Here is a 14,826-nt window from a genome sequence, read left to right on the forward strand (position 1 = left end):
AACCAGACTATAAGAACATATTTTATTCTTCCTCCAGCTGTATACCCAATTAATCACGTCTGCCATCTGCAGGGGAATGGAACTACAGAGAGAGGGAGAAGGACAGAGAGGCTGTAAGAAAGCATGCTTCCAATCCAACACCCAAGATGACCTAGGCAGCAGCACCTGGAGCCGTGGGCTCAGGCTTGGCTGTTGACAGAGAGGAGAGGTCAGAGCAGTGCAGAAAACAAGCCTGGGGCCAACGTACCACTTCAGCTGCATGGATGAGAGCAGGAAAGCAGAGCCACTTCCAAGTGCATTCCATTCCCAAGTGTGCATTTCACCACACGGCAACCCGCCTACTAGTGAAAATGGCCCCACCAATGTCCTGGAGTTTAATCATCACAGCAGTCTGAATAGTCACCTGTTTCCAGTGGTGTTTGCAATCGGAAGGGGAAAAAGCAAAGAAGCCTGTGTGTGTGTGTGTGTGGGGGGGGGAGTGGGGGTTGGGGAGAGGGAATAGAAGGAAGATTCTTTAGAGCTCAAGGCTTTTGGAGGACCTTAGAAACCATCTAGCCCAATCCACATGCTTGAGAGATGAGACAATTTATTTAAATGATGTGGATTTCGCCAGCAGGACCAGGATTAGAGCCAACATCTCTGGCCTGGAAACTCTTGCACTAAACCACTTGCATATGTGAGAGCTCCTAAGGCAACTGCAAATCTCAGGATACGGAAGAGCTCTGTCGGGAAACCATATGCTGCACTGGTCCACCTCCCACTCTGGAGCATTATAAAAACAAATATCCGGCCAACTGAAGTATCCCATAGTGTAAGGATCATCACATTGCTCTTATGTTGCAATTTCATATTCATAAGGGTTTTCTTTTCTGAACATGGCATGTAGTTCTGGACATCCTAGAGAAGAACTGTCATTAAATTAGAACTACTGATGGATACATATTTTGTTAACTTTGGGTTTCGAGGCAATGCCCATTGAAATTATGTAAGGAACCAACTACTGTACGGAGTTCGGTAGTTTTAAAAGCTTACAACTGCTTTTTCACGAACTGCTGCCCTCATTTAGCAGACCCATGGAGATGGATAAGGTAGAATTTTCCCAACATAATGACTGTTCTTCAGAATAATTTCATAAAAATAGAACTAGTGCAGCCCAATTATTTCCACTCTTGTCTGAAAAGCAAGTGAAGGGTCTGAAGAATGCCTTCAGGAGCCAGTCCCAGGGGCGGAATTGGCCTTGCTGTGATTCTCTTTATATTCCCGATTATGAAACCTATTTATGAAAATACCCAGAAAAGGTTTGGGAAGAAAAGCCATGAGCTAGGAGCATTTGGTGAGTGAGGAAAATTTACTCCATGTAACCAGTTGATCTGACGTTGGACCATGATACATACAATACAACCAAAGTGGGGATGCCAGGAGTTTAGAATTCAGTTAGAAACAGTTGCTCTCTAGAGAGATAAAGATGTAGCTTATTAATCACTTGCCAGAGAACTTGGGGAGCATTCCTCTCCTTGGCATAGAGAGGCCATGAAGTTGTCCTTCTGTGTGGTGGTAGCTATTGCTGTATATGAGTCAGAAAATTAGATCCTACCCCTCTACTTGCTCCAATGATGAAGGTCAGGATTTTACCATCTGCTTAAGTCAGCTTTAGGGAACATGCAGTGGTAGTATGAGAAATATTAGACTTTGGATCCAGATGTTAGAGTTTAAATTCTGAACTCGCCACTTCTTAAATAAGGAACCTTGGGCAAGATATCCCTTTAGTGCTGTGGTTTATGTCAAAGAGTAGGTGTGACGATTAAATGAGAGAGCGTGGCCATAAAAACGCTTAGCACAGAGCTTGGCACGTGTTAAGGTCAATAAATGCTGGTAGTTAAATACCCTAGCTTCTGGTACATTATATGCATTTTAAAATATTAGCTTCATTTTTCTTCCTTTCCTCCTTGAATCCAACAATCTACTTCTCTTAAGATCACATTGCTAGTGATAGCAACTCTAATAAATGTTATTACATTATAAGCGAATAAATGTTATTACAGACAACACATGTATTTTACATTTTAGAGCTCATGTCCCCAAATAGGCATACATATTTTCTGTGAGTAGGTCTAATTTAGTACAGCAAACAACATTTGCGATTGGAACCAAGAGAGTCTTCAGAGGTTCCTTCTTGCACTGATATTAAAATAACACATTAGATGGGAGTCTTCAGGGTATGGAGAGTCAAGGGCTCTTCTCATTAAAGTTATTTGGAAGGGCACCCTGAGAGTAGCATAGATGAGGCCCCCTGGCCTAGAAGCAAGCCAAGTATTTCTGGAAATTACCTAAATTCCTTCATTTAGTGAAATGTATTCTCATGATGAGCAAAACACACGGACAGTGCCAGGGAGGTGAGCCCCACTCTTGCCAAGGTTCCTGTAGTGCATTTTGCTAGAAGACATCAGAACTCTTCTCTGAGAGGTTCCATGACCTTTGGGGAACAAGGGAAAACTGAAATACAAATTGGTAATTGTTTAATTCATGTGCTCTTAGGGATCAAAGTAAAGATTTAAGAAAAAAATTACATGGGGGATGAGCCTCAGAATGAAAGAGTATGTACTCAGCATATTCCCACGTCACTCTTTCAACCATTTATCAGGCATGTCCTGTATCCCAGGCACTCTGCTGCCTTTCTGATACATTATCTAATACAATCCTCACAACCCCTCTGGTGTGTGTTATTACCTTGATTTTAAAGATGAGGAAACAGAGGTTAAGAAAGCTTGAAGATGCAACCTATAAAAGGTGGGGTTCAGATTTGAATTTATGTCTGACCCCAAAGACCACATTCTTAGCCATTACACTAGATTACTTTGCAAGTGCGTTTGAGGTACATGCTTTGGGTGTGTGAAGGCCTTCATTGTCAACCAGTGGTTAAATGCTGGTGTTACAGTCAACATGTCCTGGGGCTACTAAAATAGTCTGAGAAGTATAAGTTTGAAACAAGATTTTCCTTGTCTGCTATATTTCAAGTTGCAAATCCTGCAGAAGGAGTTGTAGAATAAATCTGAAGAAGGGTCTCACCTCGTTCCCTCAAAGCAGGATGGAACCAGACTTGTGGAGAACTCTGTAGTCCCAACTCATTCATTCACCAACTTGCATTCAGTGTATTCATGCTCGCTCTTCATTGAGCTCACTTCTAGGCACCCGCAACACATTAGTGAGCCAGATAAATAAATCCAGGCTCTCCTGGCCAGTTTGGCTCAGCGGTTAGAGCGTCGGCCTGCGGTCCGGAGAGACCCGGGTTCGGTTCCCGCTAAGGGCACGTACTTCGGTTGCGGTTTGTCCCCGGCCCTGGTTGGTCGTGCGGGTGGCGGCCACTTGATGTGTCTCTTCACGTCGATGTTTCTCTCTCTCCCTTCCTCTCTCTCCCTCCCACTCTATCTGTACAAAAAATGGAAAAATATCCTCGGGTGAGGATTAAAAAAAAATAAATAAATAAAAATAAATAAATAAATCCGGGCTCTCTTTACATTCTGGTTTCTATTCTAGGCTCTGAAAGCTCCAGAATCCTCCTAGATATTCACAGAGGAATGGAATTTGCCAGTTTGAAACACTGGTCCAATGACATGTCTGCTCTTACAGACCTCAGTGAAAGTTCCTCTTTGTTCCTCGAGTCTACGTAAATACAGGAATATTGAAAAGCTTGAAACTGAAATGTTCCTATCAACAAATTTACACTGGTTGAATGTGGTGGGATAAAACAGACTCTGAAATCCCTCACCTTCTGGGTATGCTGCTCTGTCTGTACCATTTGTGACCACATTGATGCCTTTGGTATTCATTGGATTCTTTAAAAAAATAGTTTTTATTTTTCAGTTATAGTTGACATTCAGTATCATATTAGTTTCAGTTTTACAGCATAACGGTTGAATAGTTATATAACCTACAACAAAATGATACCCCTGAGAAGTCATTTAAAGCGTCATGACTGTAACCAAATGGGGGCCTTAACAGTTGTTTACTTTTGTCCTGGAAAGTCAGATAAATGTGTCCAAAGACTAGACATTTTGATAATTATTATAAGTTGTTTTTTTTTTTTCTCAGTATCAGAAACAATGACTCCTTCCAAAAACAAAACAAAACCCCAAGCAGGGTTTCCTGAAATCCACCCTCTCTACAAACTCCCAGGTAATTTGCTGACTATTGTCTCTGAGGCCAGGAAGAGGAGGACCCAGCATGAGAATTCTTCCCTGACAGGTAGCTGGAATACAGTGTGTTAAGCTCAGGGATTCTGAAGCTGAAATGCCTGGGTTCAAATGTTTAGCTCTTTTGTGTGACACTAGTAAGTAACTTTGTGCTTCATTCTTCTCATCGGTAAGCTGTGGCTGGTAAGAATAGTACTGTTCTCATTGTTTTCCTGTTAAAGATACATGAGTAAAATTACGTAAGGTGCCTAGAAAGGTGCCTGGCACGCAGTGAGTCTTTGATCAAAGTTAGCAGTCATTGATTATGGGTTTATTATGTTGTGAAGCTTCTGATCATCTTGACTTTTCTATTTAATGTGTCCTTCTAGACCAGTGATTTTCAACCAGTGTGCCACAAGAGTTTTTAAAACATCAAATACTGCCCTGGCCAGTTTGACTCAGCGGTTAGAGCGTTGACCTGCAGTCCAAAGGGTCTCGGGTTCGATTCCTGTTCAAAGGCACGTACCTGGGTTGCATGTTTGATCCCCGGCCCCAGTCAGGGTTGTGCAGGAGGCAACCAATCAATGTGTCTCTCTCACATTGATGTTTCTCTCTCCCTGCCACACCCCCAACTCTATCTAAAAAATGAAAATAAAAATAACCTGGCCGTGTGGCTCAGTGGTTGAGTGTCGACTCATGCTCCAAGAGGTTGCCAGTTTTATTCTGGGTCAGGACACATGCCCAGGTTGCGGGCCCAGTGGGGAGCATGCAGGAGGCGGCCAATTGATCATTGATGTTTCTATCTCTCTCTCTCTCAAATCAATAAAGAAAATATATTAAAAATAAATAAATAATAAAACATGCAATACCTGACTATGTAGTCAGGGCACTGACCTCCTGTCCCTTAGATTGTCAAATACAAAAATGACAACAGCCAACATGACAATAGCCATCCGATGTGAATGAATAAAAATCATACCTATATTTTCCATCAGATCAGTAAAAAATATAACATATTTTTTGGTGTGCTGAAGAATTTTAATAATTACTTTATGTGTGCCATGAGATGAAAAAGTTGAAAATCGCTGTTCTAGACAAATACCTGTGGGTCTCTGTAACAAGCTGCGTACTTAAGATCAGTCTGAGAAGTCTGCTCCTTACCTGCCAGGTCACTGTCTGAGAGATGTTCCCATTCCTAGGTGAAAGGCCGGATGGGGTGGAGGAAGGGAGAAAATGGTGCGTGTTTCCTGTTCCCAGCACTAAATGGGCCATTGCTTTAAAAGCTTGCGAGTCTAGGTTCTTTAATTAAATCCGCCTCATCATTTGGGGAGGAAAATAGAAACTAAAACACAAGCTAAGGAGCTATAAATTTTCCTTGTTGTATGCAGTCAAACCTGAGGCCATTTGTTACCTTGAATTTGCCTAGGACTTAAAATGTGGCCAATTATTTTGGAGACCATGGTGTGTATAATTGGTTTAGGTAAAAGGCTCACTTAAAATTCACAAGACACTGGCACCTCGTGAGGGAAGCAGTATGCAGCTGTATTTACAAGTGACGGTTCTTTCTAAAGGGTGCTTTTAAATGCCCCAGTGGCAAGGTCTGGCTAAGGAACTGTCCTGGCTAAGCACAGGTTAGCCGGACACAGGCAAGTTCTATAGCAAGGAACTCCTTGGAAAGGGGAGGCTGGAATAAATCAGCAACTTGGTTCCTTAGTAAGTTTTTGGGATGGGTGATGACCATTTAGGGGAAACTCTTGGGAATTTTACAAGTCTCAGTTTTTCTGTTTCTGTCGCAGAAGGAGTATGGAATCACGGCAGGTAACAGTGCCCGGGGCAGGTGGTTCTCTTTATCCACAGCGTGAATATTGAGTGAGAACTCGCCTCAGCTTAGCTGTCAGCAGGAGCATCAACGCGTGTTACAAATGCAAGGTACAGAGGGGGGGGGGGCTGGGCCTAAGGCAAGATTTCTTTTCCTCTTTCTGAGAAAAATACAAATTTTCCTGAGCTAAGGTTTAATGAAGTGGTGATAGAAACAAAATCTAGTGATGAGAGATACTATTCTTCACCTGTCTTTCCTACTGTTTCAATGTGCTTACTCACGGTGGGACCATAGGTAAGTTATTTATCTCTCCAGTTTCTTCCTATGCAAAATGAGATTAATAGCAGTGTCTGTTATTTGGAGTTTTTGTCAGGATTAGATGAATTGATATACGTCAAATGCTTAGAATAGTACCTGCTGGCTCACAGTAGGTAGTCTAGAAGTATTTGCTTTTATTGCTGTTCTATATTTATGTTTAATAAACAGTGTTTAGATAAGCAAATGCATTGTTCTCATGGTTTTTCTGAAGAGAATCATCAAGAAGCACAGAAGTATACTTTTTCTCATGTTCCTCATTTACTCGCTCCAAATGGGGACCTGTTTGGTCTGATCAACATGCCCACAATAGACTTAGGCCTTGAGGAGGGGGGCAGTCTGTGTAGGGCTGATCTTTTATTTGTAAACCTATTAAGCGACAGCAAACATATCTTACACACGCACACACACACAATCTCGAATGGAATGACCTATTCTATTTATCAGCATCGCCGATCCCCACGAGTATTTGGAGTGGCATTAGAAAGCCGTTCCAGGCTGTTATACACATTGCTTGCGATTTTGACAAGAATCTGCTCTTTAGAAATTCAGGAGCACAATAGGGACCCATGGAAAGCATGCCTCTCCTGCATCTATAATCATTCTCTACCTAGTGTTCCTGAAGTGACACACAGGTTGCACTGTTCCTGTCACACCTGTATTGAAAGATGGTTGGAAGACTAATGTGGTAAAATAACCAAGGAAATAGCCAAGATGTATTCTGATTAAGCACACCACTGAGCTGTATTTTGCTGAATGGAAACAGAAGGAAATGAACTCTCTTCTTATATCAAGGCTACATAGAAAGTAATCAAACATCTTTGTTTTCACTTTCTTGTCTCAGCTGCATTGAGGTTTGGGCTCCTACCAACAGCAGCATAACACACAGAGAGAAGTCCAGTTTTCCTCAGGAGAATGATGAAAGACAGTGAGTCAGCGGGCCAGCAGGTGTCTCCTGCATGGTCAATACTCAGTACTGCCCATTCCTTCCTTCACCTGGTTTTCTGACTGCCCCTGAATTAGCTCCTATTTCTGCAAACACTGCAACGGACTTGATAGAGGGGTTCTAGGCTCACCCTACCACCTCCCTAATATCCTGAAATTCTAGGCATTGACTGTTCTCAGTGGCTAACTCAGAAATATCAGAACTGCATTGGGAACATTACTACTCTGAGAAGGGACTAGAAGCATGGAAGTTCCCTTGCCTAGGCCCCAGAGTGATGCAGTAGAGAGGTTGACAAAGAGGCCTTTGACTTGAGGAGGGAAGAAGTGTTACCTAAGAGTGATGCATTAAAACAACAGTGCTAAATATAGGTTCCAGTACAGAATTAAATTGGTTAGAGTTAAATAAGACAGAGGGAAATGGAGGAATCTAACCAGGACTGAAGAGTAGCTACAGATGGTACCTGTCTTACAATGGTTTGACTTACGATGTTTTGACTTTACAATGTGATAAACATTGTAAAAGTGACAAATGTTCAGTAGAAACTCTACTTCGAATTTTGAAGTTTGGATTTTGATCTCTTCCCAGGCTAGCACGATGCAGCACGATACTGACTTGTGATGCTGGGCAGTGGCAGGGAGCCACAGATCTCAGTCAGCCTGGTGATCATGCAGGTAAACACCAATACTCTACAGTGTACTATGTGGCCAGCATTTTTTGGATACCGTGTTCTCGAATTCCATCATGTCTACAACATGCCCATCTTTGGCTCCTGCTTCTGGTGAAAAGAAGAGGAAGGCAATTCCTCTTGGGATGAAATTCAAGATAATTATCCAACTGTAGCTAAGTAAGTATTCTGAGCATGTTTAAGGTAGACTAAGCTAAGCTATGATGTTTGGTAGGTTAGGTGTGTTAAATACATTTTCAACTTATGATATTACCAACTTACAATGGATTTGTTGGGATATAACCCTATTGTAAGTTTAAGACCAATTGTGTCTATAGATAACGCTGTGTAGTTGCATTTATACGGTATGGAAGGCTTGGTTGGCACTAAGCCACAGAAGATACCTCCACTCAGCCTTTCTTAACTGAATACAGAAAATAATTTGGGTGATTGTTTTCTCAGATTTTCTAAGGGTAATACAGAACATTCCAGACACGTAAGAGAGAAGTTAATATATGGCGTACAATAGATGTTGTAGGACAGTAGAGCTTAACTCTCTAGGGTGAAGAAAGGATCCCCATTGTTGTTGGCACTACCTGTTTCAAAGACGGAGATAGCAATGTGGACAATGTACAGCTGGGAATGCCTATTCGGTCAGGGAGTAGAATATGTTTTCCTCATCCCCCTGACCCAGGATAGGTGTCAGAGTTCATATAATTATAAATTGTCATTCATTTATTCATTCATTTACTCAACAAATAACTATGAATCTCTTGCCCTATTCTAGGCGCTATGCAAAGATCAAGGGCTATAAAAGTGAACAAGAAACAATAAAAAATAAATAATGGATCATTTGTGCTATGTTGGGAAAAACTCCAAAGGTAACAGGAGAGAAAGAAAAATGATGGGTTTGGAGTGTAGATGGTGGGTGTGTTGGATGGTAGTCATGCTTCAGAGAGGGATGTTACTAAGCACACACACACTTTGCCTCAACTTGGCTGCTGCACCTGTCTGGCAGGTGGAAGTAGACATTCAGGCAATGTTTATGCAATTATGCACAGAGAAATGTTATCTCTCTGCCTCACAGTTATTTTTTAAACATAACAATTCTTTCTGAGGGTCGCTGCTATGGTGCTAGGAATCACTCTATTGCCAGTACACAGCAGAGCTGGAACATAGCAGGTAGAAAATAATATTAAATAACATTAATGGATAAATGAAAGAAACTTTTAGAACAATAAGATGTTGAATCTGTGGTGTCGTGAAATAAATAAGTTCCATGTTTTCTCTATTTATTGTTGAATTTTTGGCAGTACTAAAATACTCATATTTTTCCTGGTTTTACATACTGAAATCAAAGCAATCACAGAGACTGTAAACTCCTGAAAAAAAGTTGCATTTTTTCTTCTTGTAAAAGAAAGCATACCCTCAAGATTCTAGTTTAGTGTGTCTTGTGTGTGTTGATTTTTAGCTGTGTTTTTTTTGATCCCTGTTATATATAACATCAGACCCTTACAATGCTTTCAAATTTCAATTTATTCCTACATTGATAGAGAAGGAACTTGCAATATTTTAGAGCTTTTCTTTTATCTTTAACCAACTCTAAAGACTATTTGTGACCCATGTCTCAGTCACTTCTAAAGGGTCTATATGCTCTGTGTATGAAGCAATCATTTTCACATTTCTTGAATTTATTTTAGAACACTAAAAATTATTTATTTATTTATTTATTTATTTGGATTTCCCATCTCCAATGATCACTTGAGTTACTTCCTTATAATAAATCTCTTAATATATATAAAATAGGATATATATCATGCAATTTTATATATATCTCCTATATCTTTATCTATATCTGTATCAATCTCTATATGTATCAATCTCTATCTCTATCTCCATCTCCATCTCCATCTCCATCTCCATCTCCATCTCCATCTCCATCTCCATCTCCATCTCTATCTCTATATAGATATATATGATTCTGCTTTTTTGGAGAATTCTGGTTAATACAAACTGTCTGGTTCTTCTCTCCTGCAATCTTTTCTCCAGATGGACCAGAGAAAAGCTGGTAACAGTTTCTAGACTTGTACTGCTCTGATGGGAGACCAGAGAGATTTGAAAGAAAGCTGAGGCAGTGTCCCATTTCCCTCCCTAAAGGAAAAAATGCTGGAGCTGAAGAGAGGAACACTGAGCATTCCATTTCATTTGATTCATTGGTTCTATATTTGGTGAAACAGAAAAATAAGGGGAAAATTTTGAAACTTCATAAACTCCTCTGGCTTCTTCCTGATAACACCATGTTTTATTTTAATGCTGCGTTATATCCTCATCTTTTTAAAAATTACATTATGCTTTCAGCATTAGCTAGAGACCTATGCAAGAGGAGCAGAAGTGAATCTCAGAGAGGTTTTTAAACCAGGACTTCACATAATGTGGAGATGGCTGGAACCTGGGTTACTATCTCCAGAGAAATAGAAAAAACAATGCATTTCAACTGAGTTTTCAACAAACGAAGTTCACATGAGACCAAATTCATACATTTGGTTCCCAGTTTTGCAAAAGGTTTTATAAATGGGGCCACGCCCCCCAACTATACTACATGACAAGTTGGCTGGTAATGGCATGTAGGTGAGTGATATGGACAGCTTGGGGCAGACACAGCTCCATCGTTGTAGAAACCACGCAAGAGATGCTTTCCCAGGAGATGGGATTGGGAAGATCATTTTTCTGTACAAGAAAACAATGCTTGCCTGGCTGGTGTGGCTCAGTGGTTGAGCATCACCCCATGCACCTAGAGATCACGGTGTGATTCCCAGTCAGGACACATGCCCAGGTTGTGGCCAGATCCCCAGTGGGAAACATGCAGGAGGCAGCCAATCAATGTTCTCTCTCTTTGATATTTCTATCTCTCTCGTCCTCTTCCTTCTTCTCTCTAAAATCAATAAAGAAAAAACAACAATGCTTAACATTAGTAATTAAAACTCTTAAAAGAGCTTTCATCATGAATGTTTAGGGATTAAAAAATAGATGTATAGACCTTGTTGGTTTGGCTCAGAGGTTTGAGTGTCGACCTGCAGACCAAAGAGTTAAGGGTTCAATTCCAGTCAAGGGCATGTACTCAGTTGCAGTGGGGTACCTGCCCTGTTTGGAGTTGTATGGGAGACAGCCAATTGGTGTATCTCTCTCACATAGATGTTTCTCTCTCTCTCTCCCCCCCCACCTACTCTATCTGAAGATAAGTGAAAAAATATCCTCAGATGAGGATTTAAAAAAACAAAAATAGATGTACATAGAAGCTAAGTTGTTCTTCCCAAATATTCTATTGTAGTTCAAGGATCAGTATTTTTCTGTCTCATAGAGAACATATATTCATTTATATATTTATACATTTATATATTTATTTATGTTATTGAATTTATTGGGGTGACATTAGTTAATAACATTATACAGGTTTCAAATGTACAATTCTATGATACATCAACAAACGAAGTTCACATGAGACCAAATTCATACATTTGGTTCCCAGTTTTGTATATTGTATTGTATGTTTACCACCCCAGGTCAAGTCTTCCTCCATTACCATTTTGACATGTATTTACTTTAAACATATTAATTTGGTAAAATTTTTGTCTGCTAAAAACATGAACCCGGGGTACATTCTTGTCACTTTACACAACAAAGTAAATTAGTGAGGCTGTGCGCTTATTACTTGGATTTGGGCCCTGAAGATGATTAACCCAGAGAAATGCCCAATTCCTCCTCCAGTTTACTTTGTAATGATGAGATATCCCTGCCCCATAGCTTCACTTTAACAACATACTGTGCCCTCAGTGAAAGCTTGGGAAGCTTGGATAGACCACAACACAATATACAAACACAGATGCAGAAGTGCCGCGGGCACCACACTTTGTGAATCACAGTCGGTTTACCAGATGATTGTGACCATTTCCTCTGGCACCCTCTGTCAACACACTTTATTCATATATAATTTACAGGTGTTTTAGCTGAATTAAGGTTTGTTGCACTCCTAAAATTAGTATACACACACACACACAGATATAGAAAATGCAAGAAACGGACACTCTGGAGGAATCCCATGTTGTAGACTGCATATTTAGTCATCAGAAGTTGACTGTCCTTCAGGGGTCTTTTTAAAGGGAAATTTGTTATCTCTTTGCCCCTGAAATTGACTAATTCTAAGCAGGTCCTCTGGTCTTTTGGTCATGGGGGTTTGATCATGTGGGGCAGGTATGCTGTGAGGCATGGGCCCGCCCTGGAGGGCCTGGCAGTGCCTTGCATGCTGTCTGTCCAATACGTCTCTGTAAGGGGGTGGGGGGTGTCAGGGAGCTCTGTCGCTGGCAATTTCCTCTTAGGACACCATTTTTATCATCTCCATACATGAAGTAAAATAATGTGAAAGGGGAAACTAGAAAAGATATAGTAGATATAGTTCTAGAATCATAGACTCAAATATTTTTAAGCCACGATTGACTTTTGATATTTTTCTTGGTGTTGAGGGGCTTTTTGGTATTGGGGTATTGGTGCTCAAGATCACTCTGATCTATCACCCTAGCCCATATCCACAGTAGAACTAGTCAAACATCTGGAGGTCAATGATATTTCTATTTCCCATCCCCCAAGACCAACTTTACTCCACATTTCCAATAACATGCATCTCACCTACTTTTCATGTACTTATTTTTTCTAGTACTTATACAAAACCTAAAAGACCACTATAATCTTGATCATTGATAGGCTGGGTTAGGGAAGGAAGGTGTAATTCAGATCACGGAATTTGATTCCAATTTTGAACTGGAGAAGATAAATGCAAAATTGCAGAAGATAATTGGGATTAACTGTCTTTCTCTAGGACACACCACACTCAGTACTTAAACTTGTACCTGGTCACTACTGTTTTGCTTGATTGCTGACATCTGCATGAAAAATATTGACCTTTTATTATTCTAGAGTATGGAAGATTGCTTTCGTTGACTCTCCTAAATCCTTGAGGTAAAATAATTTGTAGGTAAGAACAAATAATAGAACTGAAATAGATCTCAAGACATCCAATTGGCCCAACTGCTTTCATGTAGTTTCTAGTTCAGCAAGGGCAAAACAAGTTTTGTTCTCATAAACAGTCTAACTAATTGCAGATGACTGCCCCAAATTCTGTGATCAAATCCAGGCTCTGGATTTGCCATAACCGGGTGGTGATGTCTGATGTCTGACCCTGGTAAGGGAGAGGAAAGTGCTGATGCTCATGATACATAGTTTCCATTCTTGGGTAAAAACAACAGAGATAGACATTAATTTCAGTTTACAATGATTTCGGCCCTGGCCGGTGTAGCTCAGTTGGTTGCATCCAGAGGTCTTAGGTTCAATTTCCAGTCAGGGCATTTGCCTGGGGGTGGGGTGAATGGGGACTCAAAATCCTGTGGGGGGCATGCAGAAGGCAGCCCATCAATGTTACTCTCTCTAAATATCAGTAAAAACATATTTTAAAAATAAGCATAAAAAAGAAAATGATTTCAAACAATGAGGAAGAGTCCTAGGTGAGCAAGAGCAGGCAAGGGGAAAACTCATTTTGCTACAGAGGAAGGAGGGTGTTGACATATAGCCATATTTTTTGAGCATGCTACCTTTTCTGAAAATGTGCTAAAATATAATAGTATTCTTTAGATGACTATGTGGACTGTAGCAGAAACTTTAAAGGCTAACAGGGTATCATTGCTTGTTTTCTAGCTCAGAACAAAATAAGAAGAGTAAAAGTATACAGCAGGTGAAAATTGGCCTTCTTCACAACTGAGTGAAATGCTCTTTCTGTGAACAAAAAACATTCTGGAATTGGACTTTCAGTGCCCTAAATTTAAACATAAATATTTTTTTTAAAAAACCACATTGTTTTGCTGAACTCTATGAAACAACAAATTTGCCACTTAATGAAAACTCTATTTCCTCATAAAAATAGAACTTGCTGTTCTTGTTTCAAATATTTTCAGAGAAACTTTTGCTGTTGTTTTAGTTTTAAAATATGGGTACCCTGTACTTCGCTTAGAAATACAACAGAAACCACAATAAATTTATTTCAGAGAGGTTGCCCTGAAAGTATGGTTAATATGTGGCTAAGGTCCAACAGGATGTCTGAGGGGCTAATGAAGTCTTTGTAAATGCAAGCAAATGGACTTTTAACTCTCTTCATAAAACGTGAGTAATGACAAATTATAATCTTGACCACATTGAATACGCGATCATTTATTATTATGTACCTTCTTGCTTCTGACTTCCTACTTTCCTTCCTTCCTCTGCCCTCCTCACCCAACTCTTCCTTTTCCTGTTTCCAGAAATATTGAGCTCCCACTATGTTCTAGGAACTACCCATGGTTCAGGGTACAATGGCACTGGGGATCCGGATAGGCAAAGATTCTATTCACAGACTCACTCTGTGGGGAAAGTTAAAAGTAATTAAAAATAATACATCGGAATGGACTGAAATGTCTATCTGTATCCCTTTTGGTGGACAAAGGGGAAATTTGGGGACTAGAAAAGAGTGATTTCAGTGTGTTAGTATATACTGATTACTGAAATGAGGAAGGGAGAGGACAAATGTATCTTTAGTATGAAATGACTTGGATTTTATTTTGCAATGAATTGTATCATATTCATATTAGTAGGAGAAATGGAATTTTAAAAAAATACATATAGACTAGCAATGATGATCTTTAGAAAGAAACTGAGTATTTCAGTGTTCAGTCCCATCCTGTCCCCCTGGGTTTGATCCTGCGATAACGTCGTTCCTGCCAACAAATGGCTCCACACTCCTCAGTTTCTCTGTAATCAGCACACATAGTCTCTCTCGATTTCAGGGGGTGGTGAAGCATGGCAAATATTATTGTGCTATAAATGTTAATTGTTA

The sequence above is a fragment of the Molossus molossus genome, unplaced genomic scaffold (genome assembly GCF_014108415.1).
Source record: "Molossus molossus isolate mMolMol1 unplaced genomic scaffold, mMolMol1.p scaffold_m16_p_17, whole genome shotgun sequence".
NCBI classification, from domain to species: Eukaryota; Metazoa; Chordata; class Mammalia; order Chiroptera; family Molossidae; genus Molossus; species Molossus molossus.